Raw genomic sequence first — 15,084 nt, 5'->3', positions numbered from 1 at the left:
TCTAGCCAGGAACCTGGAGGTCCATCCCAAACCAACAGCACTCCTGCAGCCAGAGCTCAGCCTTCACAGGAAAAGTCTCAGTTGCTGCTCTAGAAGCCTGCCTCTGAGATGATTTCTTTCCTATCTTCCATTGTAGACCAGTGACAAAACCGAGTTGCGTGGGATATCGATTACAGGGGACATGAACTTCAGTGGCCCCGCTTACCCAGAGGAATTGGAACTGTGGCGTGGCTGGCAAAGGCCATCACTGGCACACAGAGACCTGAGCCTCGGGGTGGGGGGGGCATGACCTGCGCCACTGGGGAACCAGTAGCAGCTTTCTCCTGGGAGGGCTAGTTCACCTGGGGGGCTGCCTAGGCCGGGGGCCAGCACACCGGTGGCGTTGGTCCCCTGGTCATCAATGTATCCTCTGTCCATGTGCTTCAGGGCCTTCTCAACTCGAAATGGATTCTCAAACTCTACTATGTTTGGCCTTCAAATAGATCAGGGTGCTTCCCTTCTACATGCATGTCAATCATCTTAATTTTCCCACAGGTGGAGAATATCTCCATGCCACGATCCTTGGTCACAGTTTTGGTGAGCTTTCCCATGCTTGGCACCCTTTGGCGTGGGGACGGGGGAACGTCTCCTCCCTTTCTTTCCTCTTCCATCTCTCTTGGGTGGTTTGACTGGGAGGAGGAGCACCGCCTCTTGTCATATCTGTGTGGAGAAGGACTTGACCGGCAGAGGAGCTGCTGGAGCCGGAGGTGCCTGACGTGCTGGAACTTACCGAGCACCCGAGCTGGGGCTGCTGCCGAGGTGAGCGTAGAGCTGCACGAAGACCAGCGCTGCTGCTATCCTTGGAAGCGCGGTGCCTATTCTGAATTTTACCCCTGTCACGGTGCTTCTCACTTTACTCCCTGGTGACTACTTTATCTTTAGAGTGATCCTTGGACGTCTCACTTCTAACTGGAACCTGCAAAAGTATCCCTAGCAGATTGCAGTTTACCCCGAAGAACAGGATCTTCCACCAAGGCGACCGCCCCCTGCTTTCCTCAGCTGCTGAATCTAAATAATATACAGTCATCCTTGAACAACAGGGGTTTGAACTGCTTGAGTCCAACTACACCCAGATTTTTTTTTTTTAAAGAAGATGTTGGGGGTAGGAGTTTATTAATTAATTTATTTATTTTTGGCTGTGTTGGGTCTTCGTTTCTGTGCGAGGGCTTTCTCCAGTTGCAGCAAGCGGGGGCCACTCTTCATCGCTGTGCGCGGGCCTCTCACTATCGCGGCCTCTCTTTTTGCAGAGCACAGGATCCAGACGCACTGGCTCAGGAGTTGTGGCTCACGGGCCTAGTTGCTCCACAGCATGTGGGACCTTCCCAGACCAGGGCTCGAACCCGTGTGCCCTGCATTAGCAGGCAGATTCTCAACCACTGCGCCACCAGGGAAGCCCCACCCAGATTTTTTAAAATAATAAATACTACAGCAGTACAGGATCAAGCAGGTTGGTTGAATATGGGGATGCAGAACAGACGATATGGAGGAACCAAGTATACGCAGTGCCGGGCTGACTATAAATTACAGGAGGAATTCTACTGCGCAGAGGATCAGCGCTCCTAACCTAACCCCTGATTTTCAAGGGTCAACTGTAGTTTAAAACTATAACCTGGTATAGTGGAAAGAGCACTGCCCTTGGAATCATTCTGCAAACTTTAATGGACCATCTGGTAGTCCTTGAACTATGCATGCATAAAAAATGAATCAGACCTGCTTCTTCCACAGACTGGGTTTGGAAAGGGTGGGGCACAGATAGTTGACTATTTAAATATAATGAGGGACTTCCCTGGTGGTCCAGTGGTTAAGACTTCGCCTTCCAATGCAGGGGGTGTGGGTTCGATCCCTGGTCGGGGAGCTAAGATCCCACATGCCTTGGGGCCAGGAAACCAACACATAAAACAGAAGCAATATTGTAATAAATTAAATAAAGACTTAAAAAAATGGTCCACATAAAAAAAAATAAATATAATGAGATAAGGGCTACGATAAAAGTTACAGAAATAAAAGATTAGAGTCCTTAGCCCAGGCTAAGGGGAATCTCTCTGGAAGACGGAGACAGAAGGAGAGGAAGGGGAAGAGTTCTGGCTCTACCATTCAACAGTGAGAATCTTATCAAGTATCTGAACTTCTTTCACTGTTTTTTCTTTTATAAAATGGCCATAGTAATTCCAGCCATTACTGCCAACCCATTTGTTATGATAAAGCAAGATAAGAGGTGAAAATATTGTTTTAATTGCAAAACATTAATAAACATGTTAATATGAGCATCCATTAAAAAAACTTTTTAATGCAAAACAATCTGAAATTTATAGAAGAGTTGCAAAAACAGTAGCAAGATTTCCCATATGACCTTCACTGAGCTACCCCTAAAATCTTACATAACTGTGGTAAATTTGTCAAAACTAAGAAATTAACATTGGTGCAACACTATTAACTAAACTACAGACTTTGTTCAGATTGCACCACTTTTTCTACTAATATCCTCTTTCTGTTCCAGGATACAGAACAATGGTTTTTAATGAATCAAAGAATGAAAAGTTAATATGGTTTGAGATACCACACTGCAACGTTTAAGAAACTATCACTTGTAGTATTTGGGTGTAGTATCAAAGAAGAATATCCTCAATTATCTGAAAAGGAAAACACTTTTCCTCTTTCCAGCCAGATTTTCTTCGTATACTTTAATCTTTCAGAACAGATTAAATGCAGGGAAGCAGATATGGCAGTCCAGCTGTCTTCCATGAAGTTAGATATTTAAAAGTTTTACAAAACTGAAGTAATGCTACACTACTCACTAAAAAAATTGGGGGGGGTGTATTGGAAAACAAAGTTATTTTTATTAAAAACGTTATAAATGTTAGCATTCGTGGGTTGAATTGTGTCTGCCAAAAGATACAGTCAAGTCTTAACCACCAGTACCAGTGAATGTGATCTTTGGAAATAGGTCTTTGCAGATGTAATCAAGTTAAAATTAGGCCATACTGGATTAGAGTGGGCCCTAATCCAGTGACTGGTGTCCTTATAAGAAGAGAGTAATTTGATCACAGGAATGAGAATGCCATATGAGGAAGGAGGCAGAGATTGGAATCATGCATCTATAAGCCAAAGCATAACAAAGATTGCCTTCAACCACCAGGAGCTAGGAGAGGGGCATGGAACACATCTTTCACTGGAACACCTTCAGAAGGAGCATGGTCCTGTGGACACCTTGATTTTGGCCTTCTAACCTCCAGAACTGCAAGAGAATTTCTGTTGTTTAAGGCCACTCAGTCTGTGTTACTTTTTCACAGCAACCCTAGAAATCTAATACAACATGTAATGAGTTTATTATTGTTATTTTAACATTAATCAATATTTTAAAAGATTTCTTGGTCTTCCCTAGTGGTGCAGTGGTTAGGAATCTGCTTGCCAATGCAGGGGACACAGGTTTGAGCCCTGATCCAGGACGATCCCACATGCCACGGAGCAACTAAGCCCGTGCGCCACAACTACTGAGCCTGCACTCTAGAGCCCGCGAGCCACAACTACTGAAGCCCGCGCACCTAAAGCCTGTGCTCTGCAACAAGAGAAACCACTGCAATGAGAAGCCCGCACGCCACAATGAAGAGCAGCCCCCGCTCGCCGCAACTAGAGAAAAGCCTGAGCACAGAAACAAAGACCCAACGCAGCCAAAAATAAAATAAATAATATAAATAAAATAAATAAATTTATAATATATGTATATTTCTTAGTTTTAATTTGTAATGTAGTAATATTGATAAATGTAATCTACATAAACAAAAGCTCCTTAGGGTCTCCAAGTTTTAAGAGTATAAATGATTCCTGAGGCCAAAAAGTTTGAGAACCGTTGTTCTCTTTCTTCCCTAGGCTCCTCAAAATCTTCACCGTACCTATCATATCAGTTACCCTATAAGCACCAGTGATTGCAAGTTTTTTTTCTTTTACCCAAACCTCTTCTCTGAGCCTCAGATTCATATATGCTACTGTCTCTTTTTAGACATCAAAAATCTGTACATGCCAGACTAGACTCTAGATCCATTCCCTCACACTGGTCTTCTTCCAGGGTTGTCTATTTCTTTGAAAAGGCACCACTCGCTTATCTTCTATTCCAATTCATCACCAATCCATCACCTGAAATCCATCTCTGGAATCCATCCAACTCTCTCTGTATCCACTGCCGTCATAATTTTAGCTATCATCATCCCTCACCTGGACCACTCTGATAGCCTGCCAGTTGATCTCTTTGCATAGACTGCTGGCCCCCTACAACTAGTTCTTTTCACTGCAGCCAGAGTGAATGAGCTGTTTAAAATGCATTAAATCATATTCAATCTCCCACAACTCCACATCTCCCCACACCATCCCCACCTGCGCCACCTGAAAAAAACCCTTAATGCCTTCCTGTAGTTTTGCATAAACACCAAAATCCTTAACCTAACCTTCAGGACAATGCATGCCCTAGTCATAACACTTATAAAATATTTTCAGGAGCAAATTCCACTAAACAAAATTGACTCTTTGATCAATTTTTCTATAGAGCAGTTAAGCTAGTTTCATTTTTATGCTAATTTTTAACTAAAATAATGTGAGGCCAATTCTTGTCCCTCTTAATTTTATATTGTGAATGTTCTTTGAAGACTTTTTTTTCCTTTCTTTCTCTTTCATTTTCTTTCTGGCTGTGCCAAGTGATTGCGGGATCTCAGTTTCCCAACCAGGGATTGAACCCAGGCCATGCCAGTGAAAGCCTGAAATCCTAACCACTAGGCCGCCAGGGAACTCCTGAAGACCTTTGTTTTGACTGAATTTCCTAGGTCAAATTTGCAATTCTAAATTTTGTCAAGAAATTTTGATACATTCATAAACTTTTTTCACTTTAGCTGTGTTTGACTTTAGAGTGATTAGTTATTTCTATATAATCTGATATTTCCTTGGTTAATTTGCACTAAAAATATTATCAAGAAAATATGATTCTTCATCTATATTTGACCTGTATGACTGTACCTATCCTTAGTTTTGTTTTCTGTTGTTTATTTCTATAAGTAATTTATTTACAGATGATTAGTATTTATTCTTTAACTAATGACCTGTCCCCTTTATGTAGTTCAGGATTGTTCTATTATCAAACTCCTTTACCACTCTCAAAATTCTTTCAATTCCTTGAGGGTATAAAGAACATTCTCAGCGTCATAACATTTTGCTTTGTAAATATATATTCTTTTCTAAGGTTTTTCTTAATATTATATAATACTATAAAACCATATCTGCAACTTGCTTTTTTTTTAAATCTTAAATTATAGATTGGTTTGTCATGGCTTTAAGGAAGCTTTTTAAAATGGGTACATCAGTTTATTTCTCTATTTAATGCATTTTCTAATACATCTGAGTTTCACCTGCTATAAGAAGGTAGGTGACTGAAAACAGGGCAGATCAGCTATATTGTGAAAAAGGGCTCTGCCACTTTTTTATAGGAAGAATGTTTATCAGAATTCCAGACTATGTGCTGAAATAATAAACACTTTAAGATGTGCTGTATCTGCAACATTTGAAGCATTTTTTCCAATTTGGCACAAGATTTGCACCATAGAAATTCTTAGGTATTTCAGCCTAATTATTCCACTGCTAGAAATTTATCATAAGCCATTAATCTCAAAGAAAATTTTAAAAATGACTGTGTCTGTTTTTTATGTTTGAAATCATACATGCAATGGTAAAATTTTTAAACAACAATGTCATTAATTGAAAAGTTTAAGTTTTCCCTTCTATTCACTCCTCAAAAATAGTCATAGTTCCTTGTATATTATATCCTTCCAATTTTTTCTATGCATGTTTATATATCCTTTTTCTTTGCATACTGTATATTATTTCAATAACTCTTGGATATCTTTACATATCAGTGTAAAGATAAAACTACTAGTAAAAAACTAAAGATTTCTAGACCCTACTAAGTGGTTTTGAATCTGAGTTCCTCCCTCATTTTTTGTGAGGTGAATTCATATGTATCCGGATGGAAGTACCAAAACACATTCCCAGTAAGAATAATTTGTTCTATTAGTGCCATTGCTCAACTTTATTATTGTTGACCTAATATAACATCTGTGATCAAGGGAGTATGTAGATCATGCTATGGTTCCTTTTTTTTCTTTCTTTTTTTTTTTTTTTGGCTGCACCTGGTCTTAGTTGCAGCACTCAGTATCTTCGTTGCAGCATGCGGACTTCTTAGTTGTGGCATGCATGTGGGATCTAGTTCCCCGACCAGGGATCGAACCTGAGCCCCCTGCATTGGGATCGTGGAGTCTTACCCACTGGACCACCAGGGAAGTCCCCATGCTATGGTTCTTCTGTAGCAGTTGGATCACTTAGAAATTGACAAACGTCATCCATTTACAATGCTTGGTGTCAGTTTATTTATCTCTTGTAAAAATAAAATACAGTGTGTGTGTGAAAAAAAAAAAAGGGCTAAAGATTTGGTAAGCTATTTCTCCAAAGAAGGTACGCAAATGATCAATAAGCACATGAAAAGATGCTCAACATCATTACTCATCAGGGAAATGCAAATTAAAGCCACATCCACTAAATTGGCTAGAATCAAAAAGACAGACCAAACCAAGTATCGTCAGAATGTAGGGCAAATGGTGGGAATGTAAAATGGTGCAGCCTCTTTGGAAAGCAATTTGGCAGTTTCTTAACAAGCACTTCCCATATGACCCAGCCATTCTATACCTAGGTGTTTACTCAAAAGAAATGAAAACTTGTGTCCATGCAAAGACTTGTATACAAATGTTCACAACAGCTTTATTAGTAATAGTCAAAAACTGGAAACAATCCAAATGTCCATCAATAGGTAAATGGATAAACAAACTATGGTATATCTGTACAATGTAATACTATTTAGCAATAAAAAGGAATGAACTACTAAAAAAAAAACAACAAAAAAGAAATTGACAAATGGGTACTGTTCATAAGTCAATCAAAATTGTAAAGATTTTGTTCATTTAAAAATAGTAAATAAAAATACTTCTTTTGGTGACTCACAAAACCATTACAAAATTGTTTTTATAATGTAATTAACGTCAATCTATTATTTGCCTTGTAGTACCTGGAGTTTAATGAGAATGAATGATATTCATAGGAGTAAATATATAGGTCTCCAGACATTTTCCATTATCTCCTGTTTCTTGGTTATTTACTTACTGATATAATCTCTACCTCCTCACTTGAAATTTTCAGGTTCAATCTTTTCTCAAAAATCTTAGGAAATCTTGAGGGAAATTTTTCTTAGCTATTTTTGTTGAATAATAGTGTGAAAACTCATTTTTAAAAATTTCCTTTTGTTTCAAACAATTTAGATATAAAGTTTTAAGATTTCAACCGTTTGTCAGTTAAATCTAAGTAAGAAATATGGGAAGATCAGATAAAAGTCCTTAGTCATTTTGAGAAATAAATAGGAAGTGAAATCATACTCACTATATTTTAGAGTATCTCTTTAAGTATATATGATTAGATAATGTAGTTAATTTGAGAACTTTTTCCAAGTTAATTTTAAAACCTGGGTGACAGTATAAGGATTTACTGTAACATATGACATTACTGTACTATAACTGGACACTTGGAAAAATATGTACTTCATAGAAGGCTATGTGTTATGTTGACATCTATGTCTTAAGAAGATAAACTGCCTAGAACATTTAATGCCTAATTTTAAAAATATAATTCCAAGATGGATAATTCAACAACAAAATAATAAAAATATTCCTGTTTTCTTGTTTAATAGTGTTCGAACAACATGCAGTTATCAATCAGACAAATTAAAGACAGTCAATTATGGAAACTTTTGGTTTTACAATATGATTTGAAATTCTTTCTTATTCAAGGAATTGGTTTGCTCATTACCCCTTTCTTGAATCAACAACAGTCTCTTCTCTCCTGGATCATTTTCATCAACATATAGACAAACTTTAGTGTTCACTATCAAACAAACAAAATCTAATTTGAAATCATTTCCCCCTCCAGTCACTGCTGGTCTTTCTAGCATACCTTTCCAAAGAGAAGCTTATAGATGCTATCTTCACATCCTAGCCCCTCCCCCATTCACTCTTTTTTTTTAACATCTTTATTGGAGTATAATTGCTTTACAATGGTGTTTTAGTTTCTGCTTTATAACAAAGTGAATCAGTTATACATATACATATATCTTTTCCCTCTTGCATCTCCCTCCCTTCCCCCATTCGCTCTTGTTTTAAAAATTGTGATGAAATTTACCATTTTAACTATTTTTATTTATATATATTTTTGGCCTCGCTGTGCAGCACCCTCAGCAGTGAAAGCATAGAGTCCTAACCTCTGGACCAACCTTTAACTATTTTTAAATGTATTGTTTAGGGGCATTAATATATTCACAATGTGCCACCATCATCACCATCCATTTCTAGAAATTTTTAATCTTCTCAAACTGAAATTCTGTACTCATCAATCAATAGTATCCCATTCCCCCCTCCTCCCAGCCCCTGGTAACCAACATTCTACTTTCTGTCTCTGAATCTGACTGCTCTAGGTAGCTCCTGTAAATGGAGTAATACATTATTTGTCCTTTTGTGTCTGGCATATTTCACTTAGCTTAATTTTTTCCAAGGTGCATCCGTGTTGTAGCATATGTCAACATTTCATTCCTTTTTAGGGCTGAAAAATACAACATTTTGTTTATCCATCTGTCGATGGTCATTTGGGTTGTTTCCATCTTTTACCTATCGTGAATAATGCTGCTATGAACATTGATGTATAAGTATCAGTTTGAGTTCCTGCTTTCAATTATTTTGAATAGATATTTAAAAGTGGAATTGTTGCAGGAAAGAGAGTGGGGCACAAGAGAATGGTCACGTCCCAAGTCACATCCCTGGGACAGCCTCTGAGTGTGGGTTCTTGGCTTCCCACTAGAAAGAATTCACGAGCAAGCCATAGTAAAGAGAAAGAAGTCTTATTCAGGGAGAAACACACTCCACTGACAGACTGTGGGCCATCTCAGAAGGTGAGAAAGGCATCAGTGTATGAGGTTGTCAGTTTTTAAAGGAGTGGGTAATTTCATAGGCTAATGGGTGGGAGGAATATTCTGGCTATTTTGGGGAAGGGGTGGGGATTTCCAGGAATTGGGCCACCCCCCACTTTTGACCTTTATGGTCGGCCTTGGAACTGTCATGGCACCTGTGGTTGTGTCATTTACCTTGCTGATGTGTTACAAAGAGTGTATACTGAGGCTCAAGGTCTAGTGGAAGTCGACTCATCCTCCATCTTGGACCTAGTTGGTGCTAATCAGTTTATGTCATATCCTTAGGCTATGTCATTCTTTTAAATGTTGTGCCCTGCCCCCTTCCTGTCTCAGAATGGCCAGATTGTATGGTAATTCTGTGTTTACTTTTTGAGGAACTACCATACTGCTTTTCACAGTGGCTGCACTATTTTACATCTATACCATCAATGCACAAATGTTCCAATTTCTCAATGTCCTTGCCAACAGTTGTTACTTTCCATTTTTGGTTAATAGCCATCCTAATGGCTGTAAAGTAGAATCTCACTGCTGTGGCCTCTCCCGTTGTGGAGCACAGGCTCTGGACGCGCAGGCTCAGCGCCCATGACTCACGGGCCCAGCCGCTCTGTGGCATGTGGGATCCTCCCGGGCTGGGGCACGAACCCGTGTCCCCTGCATCGGCAGGCGGACTCCCAACCACTGCGCCACCAGGGAAGCCCGCATTATGTCTTTTAAAAGAGTACATAAAGTAAAAAATATTTTATTGCTAAAAAATGCTAACCATCACCTGAGCCTTCAGTGAGTCGTAATCTTTCTGCTGTTGGAGGTCTTGCCTTAATATTGGTGGTTGTTGACTGATCAGGGTGGTGGATGCTAAAGGCTGGGGTGGGCGTGGCCATTTCTTAAAATAAGACAACCATGAAGTTGCCGCATTAACTGACTGCTTCCTTTCACAAACCATTTCTCTATAGCATGCAATGCTGTTTGATCGCATTTTACCCCAGTAGAACTTTTTTCAAAATTGGAATCAATCCTCTTGTTAAACCCTACCGCTGCTTTACCAACTAAGTTTGTGTAATATTCTAAATCCTTTATTGTTATTTCAACAATCTTCACGGCGTCTTCACTAGGAGTAGATTCCATCTCATGAAACCACTTTCTTTGCTTATCCATAAGAAGCAATTCCTGGACTTCCCTGGTGGTCCAGTGGTTATGACTCTGCACTCCCAATGCAGGGGGCACGGGTTCAATCCCATGTTGGTGAAGATCCCCGCGTGCCTCGTGGTGCGGCTGGAAAAAAAAAAAAAAGTAACTCCGTATCCATTCAGGTTTTATCATGAGATTGAAGCAATTCAGTCACATCTTCAGGCTCCACTTCTAATTCCAGTTCTCTTGCTATTCTACCATATCTGCAGTTCCTTCCTCCACTGAAGTCTTGAACACTTAAAAGACATCCATGAGGGTTGGAATCAACTTCTTCCAAATTCCTGTTAATGTTGATATTTTGACCTCTTTCCATCAATCACAAATTATCTTAATGGCATCTAGAATGGCGAATCCTTTCCAGAAGGTTTTCAATTGACTTCGCCTAGATCCATCAGATAAATCACTATCTATGGCAGCTATAGCCTTACAAAAGCTATTTCTTAAATAATAAGACTGAAAGTTGAAATGACTCCTTGATTCTCGGACTTCAGAATGGATGTTGTATTAGCAGGCATGAAAACAACAATCTCATTGTACATCCTCATCATATCTCTTGGGTGACCAGGTACATTGTTGGTGAGAATAATATTTTGAAGAGAATCTTTTTTTCTGAGCAGTAGGTCTCAACAGTGGGTTTAAAATATTCAGTAAACCATGTTATAAAGAGACGTGCTGTCACCCAGGCTTTGTTTTTCCATTTATAACACACAGGCAGAGTAGATTTAGCATTATTCTTAAGGGCCCTAGGACTTTTTGGAATGGTAAATGAGCATTGGCTTCAACTTAAAGTCACCAGCTGCGTTAGCCCCTAACAAGAGAGCCAGCCTGTCCTTTGAAGCTTTGCAGGCAGGCATTGCCTTCTTCTCTCTAGCTATAAAAGTCCTAGATGGCATCTTATTCCAATGGAAGAATGTTTCATTTACATTGAAAATCTGCTGTTTAATGAAGCCACCTGCATTAATTATCTTAGCTAGGTCATCTGGATAAATTGCTGCAGTTTCTGCATGAGCACTCACTGCTTCCCCTTGCACTTTTATGTTTTGAAGATAGCTTCTTTCCTTAAATCTTATGAACCAATTTCTGCTAGTTTCAACCTTTTCTTTTGCAGCTTCCTCACCTCTCTCAGTCTCATAGAATTGAAGAGTCAGGGGCTTGCTCTGAATTAGGCTTTGGCTTAAGGGAATATTGTAGTTGGTTTGGTCTTCTATCCAGACCACCAAGACTTTCTCCATATCAGCAATAAGACTGTTTCAATTTCTTATCACTTGTGTGTTCACTGGAGTTGCACTTTTAGTTCCTTTCAAGAACTTTTCCTTTGAATTCACAAGTTGGCTAACTGCTGCAAGAGGCTTAGCTCTATTCTCTGGAGGAATTTGTTCCCAGAAGTGTCATGATTACTTTCTGATATAAAAAAACCCTGAAGACCTGGCAGGTATCAGGACACAGAGCACATTACCAGACCAGCTGCATAGAATCTTCATCCATTTTGGAGATACCAAAGAGTGAATTAAAGATATGACCCTAAAGTAGAAATAAGAGCAAACCCCAGATAGTCCTGTCGGTACAGTTCTGCAACTGACAGCAAACCTATCTCCTCTCAAGTAGATTTTATTACTCAAAAGGTCTTCCCAATGCATCTCTCAGATTACCAATTTATTTTCTCCCACTTTACAGCCTAAGACATATAAAATGACATCTAGAAGGAAGACTATGAAATAATAAATGTACAAATATATTTATATTTCCAAGTAGAAAATATATTCAGTTTCATGTTATCGTTGTGTATCAACTAGCCAATTGGTGTTTTGTAGAGGAGTTGCAGGTTGGGGAATTAGTTCAGGACTGAATGCTTAGCAGGCGACGCTGTTGGTATAGGATTACAGTTGAGCTTGAGTAAAAACGCAGACCAGGATCAGTGATTGCCTTTTGCCTGAGTGTAAGGACTTAAAGTCAGTTGTTATCTACAGGGCAAGGGAAGTGGATCAAAGGTCTATGAGTTCGTGACAAGTGTCTCTAAAACATACAATAGCAAAGGCATCTATTTTGGTGACTGATATGGATGGAAAAATCTTGAGGAGTAACTGCTCTAGAAGTGAAAGCAAAAATTTTCTAAAGAAATGCTTTAACTTTTCAAAGAGCCAATGTATCTTTTTTTTTTTTTTTTGGTGGTACGCGGGCATCTGCCGCGGCCTCTTCCGCCGTGGAGCACAGGCTCCGGACGCGCAGGCCCAGCGGCCACGGCCCACGGGCCCAGCCGCTCCGCGGCACGTGGGACCCTCCCGGGCCGGGCACGAACCCGCATCCGCTGCATCGGCAGGCGGACTCCCAACCACTGCGCCACCAGGGTAACCCATATTTGCATTTTAAAAAGCAATTTCATGTGGTTAAGAAGGGAATATGTGGAACTTCCCTGGTGGTCCAGTGGTAAAGAATCCGCCTTCCAATGCAGGGGACGTGGGTTCGATCCCTGGTCAGGGAACTAGGATTCCACATGCTTCAGGGCAGCTAAGCCCACGTGCCTCAACTAGAGAGTCCGCGTGCAACAACGAAGACGCGATGCAGTCAAAAATAAATTAAATGAATAAATAATAAATTTTTTTAAAAAAAGAAGGGAAGATGCAATCTTTATGGTTGAAGAAAATAAAGCAAAAGGGGTAGCATTTCTTCCTTGCTCATACTTGTCTCTGCTTTATGTTTAAGGTTTACAGAAGCTTTGCTGCACGTAAGTGCATAAATGCACCCTCAGCTCATTCTGTTCTAATACACATCTACCCTTAACAATATAGAAGCAAAAGGGACACAGGCCCTCTTGGCTACTTTAATATCTCTTGGGTGCTGATAACACCCAGAAATTGGGAATTCTTTTCCAAAATCTATGTTGATTTAATGACTTTATATCCTTTCCTTCAGCAGCTATTCCTCTTCCCTTGAGTCCTTGAAAGCACATCGTTCTTTTTTAACATCTTTATTGGAGTATAATTGCTTTACAATGGTGTGTTAGTTTCTGCTTTATAACAAAGTGAATCAGCCATACATAAACATATATCCCCATATCTCCTCCCTCTTGTGTCTCCCTCCCATCCTCCCTATCCCACCCCTCTAGGTGGTCACAAAGCACCGAGCTGATCTCCCTGTGTTATGTGGCTGCTTCCCACTAGCTATCTATTTTACATTTGGTAGTGTATATCTGTCCATGCCACTCTCTCACTTCGTCCCAGCTTACCCTTCCCCCTCCCCGTGTCCTCAAGTCCATTCTCTACATCTGCATCTTTATTCCTGTCCTGCTGCTAGGTTCTTCAGAACCCTTTTTTTTTTTTAAGATTCCATATATATGTGTTAGCATACGGTATTTGTTTTTCTCTTTCTGACATACTTCATTCTGTATGACAGACTCCAAGTCCATCCACCTCACTACAAATAGCTCGATTTCATTTCTTTTTATGGCTGAGTAATATTCCATTGTATATATGTGCCACATATTCTTTATCCATTCATCTGTCAGTGGACACTTAGGTTGCTTCCATGTCCTGGCTATTGTAAATAGAGCTGCAATGAACATTGTGGTACATGACTCTTTTTGAATTATGGTTTTCTCAGGGTATATACCCAGTAGTGGAGTTGCTGGGTCGTATGGTAGTTCTATTTTTAGATTTTTAAGGAACCTCCCTACTGTTCTCCATAGTGGCTATATCAATTTTAACAGTGCAAGAGGGTTCCCTTTTCTCCACACCCTCTCCACCATTTATTGTTTGTAGATTTTTTGATGATGGCCATTCTGACTGGTGTGAGGTGATATCTAATTGTGGTTTTGATTTGCATTTCTCTAATGATTAGTGATGTTGAGCATCTTTTCATGTGTGTCTTGGCAATCTGTATATCTTCCTTGGAGAAATGTCTATTTAGGTCTTCTGCCCATTTTTGGATTGGGTTTTGTTTGTTGTTTGTTTTTTTGTTTTTTTTTGTGGTACGCGGGCCTCTCACTGTTGTGGCCCCTCCTGTTGCGGATCACAGGCTCCAGACGCGCAGGTTCAGCGGCCATGGCTCATGGGCCTAGCCGCTCCATGGCATGTAGGATCTTCCCGGACCGCGGCACGAACCCATGTACCCTGCATCGGCAGGCGGACTCTCAACCACTGTGCCACCAGGGAAGCCTGGGTTGTTTGTTTTTTTTGATATTGAGCTGCATGAACTGCCTGTATATTTTGGAGATTAATCCTTCGTCAGTTGCTTCGTTTGCAAATATTTTCTCCCATTCTGAGGGTTGACTTTTCGTCTTGTTTATGTTTTCCTTTGCCAAAGCACATGGTTCTTAAGCCTGGCTGCACGTTAGAATTGCCCGGGGAGCTTGGGTACCTCAAGGCAACTAAATCTGAATCTTTGGGGTGAGGTCTGAGCATTCTTACCTATGTTTTTAAAACTCCCCCACGTGATTTATTTTTATTTATTTTTATTATTTTGGCTGTGCCAGGTCTTAGTCGCAGCATGTGATATCTTCGTTTGCGGCATGTTTTTAGTGGCAGCATGTGGACTTAGTTGTGGCATGCATGTGGGATCTAGTTCCCTGACCAGGGATCCAGCCCAGGCCCTCTGCATTGGGAGCTCAGAGTCTTACCCACTGGACCACCAGGGAACTCCCCACCAGGTGATTCTAATGTGCAGCCAAGGCCTGAGATCCAATTAGAGCCATGGCTCTTAGGTTCTTCAAGTGTAACCCCTTAGATTACAGCATCAGTGTCCTAGGAAACTTGTTAGAATTACAAATTCCCCAGCCCTGCCCCAGACTCACTGAATCAGAAACTCTGGGCACTGGGGCCCAGAAA

General features: G+C 40.3%; 1 pseudogene; it reads right to left on the bottom strand.

The window, feature by feature from the left end:
• Positions 1–244: 244 nt before the first annotated feature.
• Positions 245–10,201, bottom strand: LOC132519142 (RNA-binding protein with serine-rich domain 1-like; annotated as a pseudogene).
• Positions 10,202–15,084: the final 4,883 nt, after the last annotated feature.

Source organism: Lagenorhynchus albirostris, chromosome 4, assembly GCF_949774975.1.
Source record: "Lagenorhynchus albirostris chromosome 4, mLagAlb1.1, whole genome shotgun sequence".
NCBI classification, from domain to species: domain Eukaryota; kingdom Metazoa; phylum Chordata; class Mammalia; order Artiodactyla; family Delphinidae; genus Lagenorhynchus; species Lagenorhynchus albirostris.
Note: the sequence above shows the minus strand (reverse complement) of the source record. Positions and strands in the feature narration are given on the sequence as shown.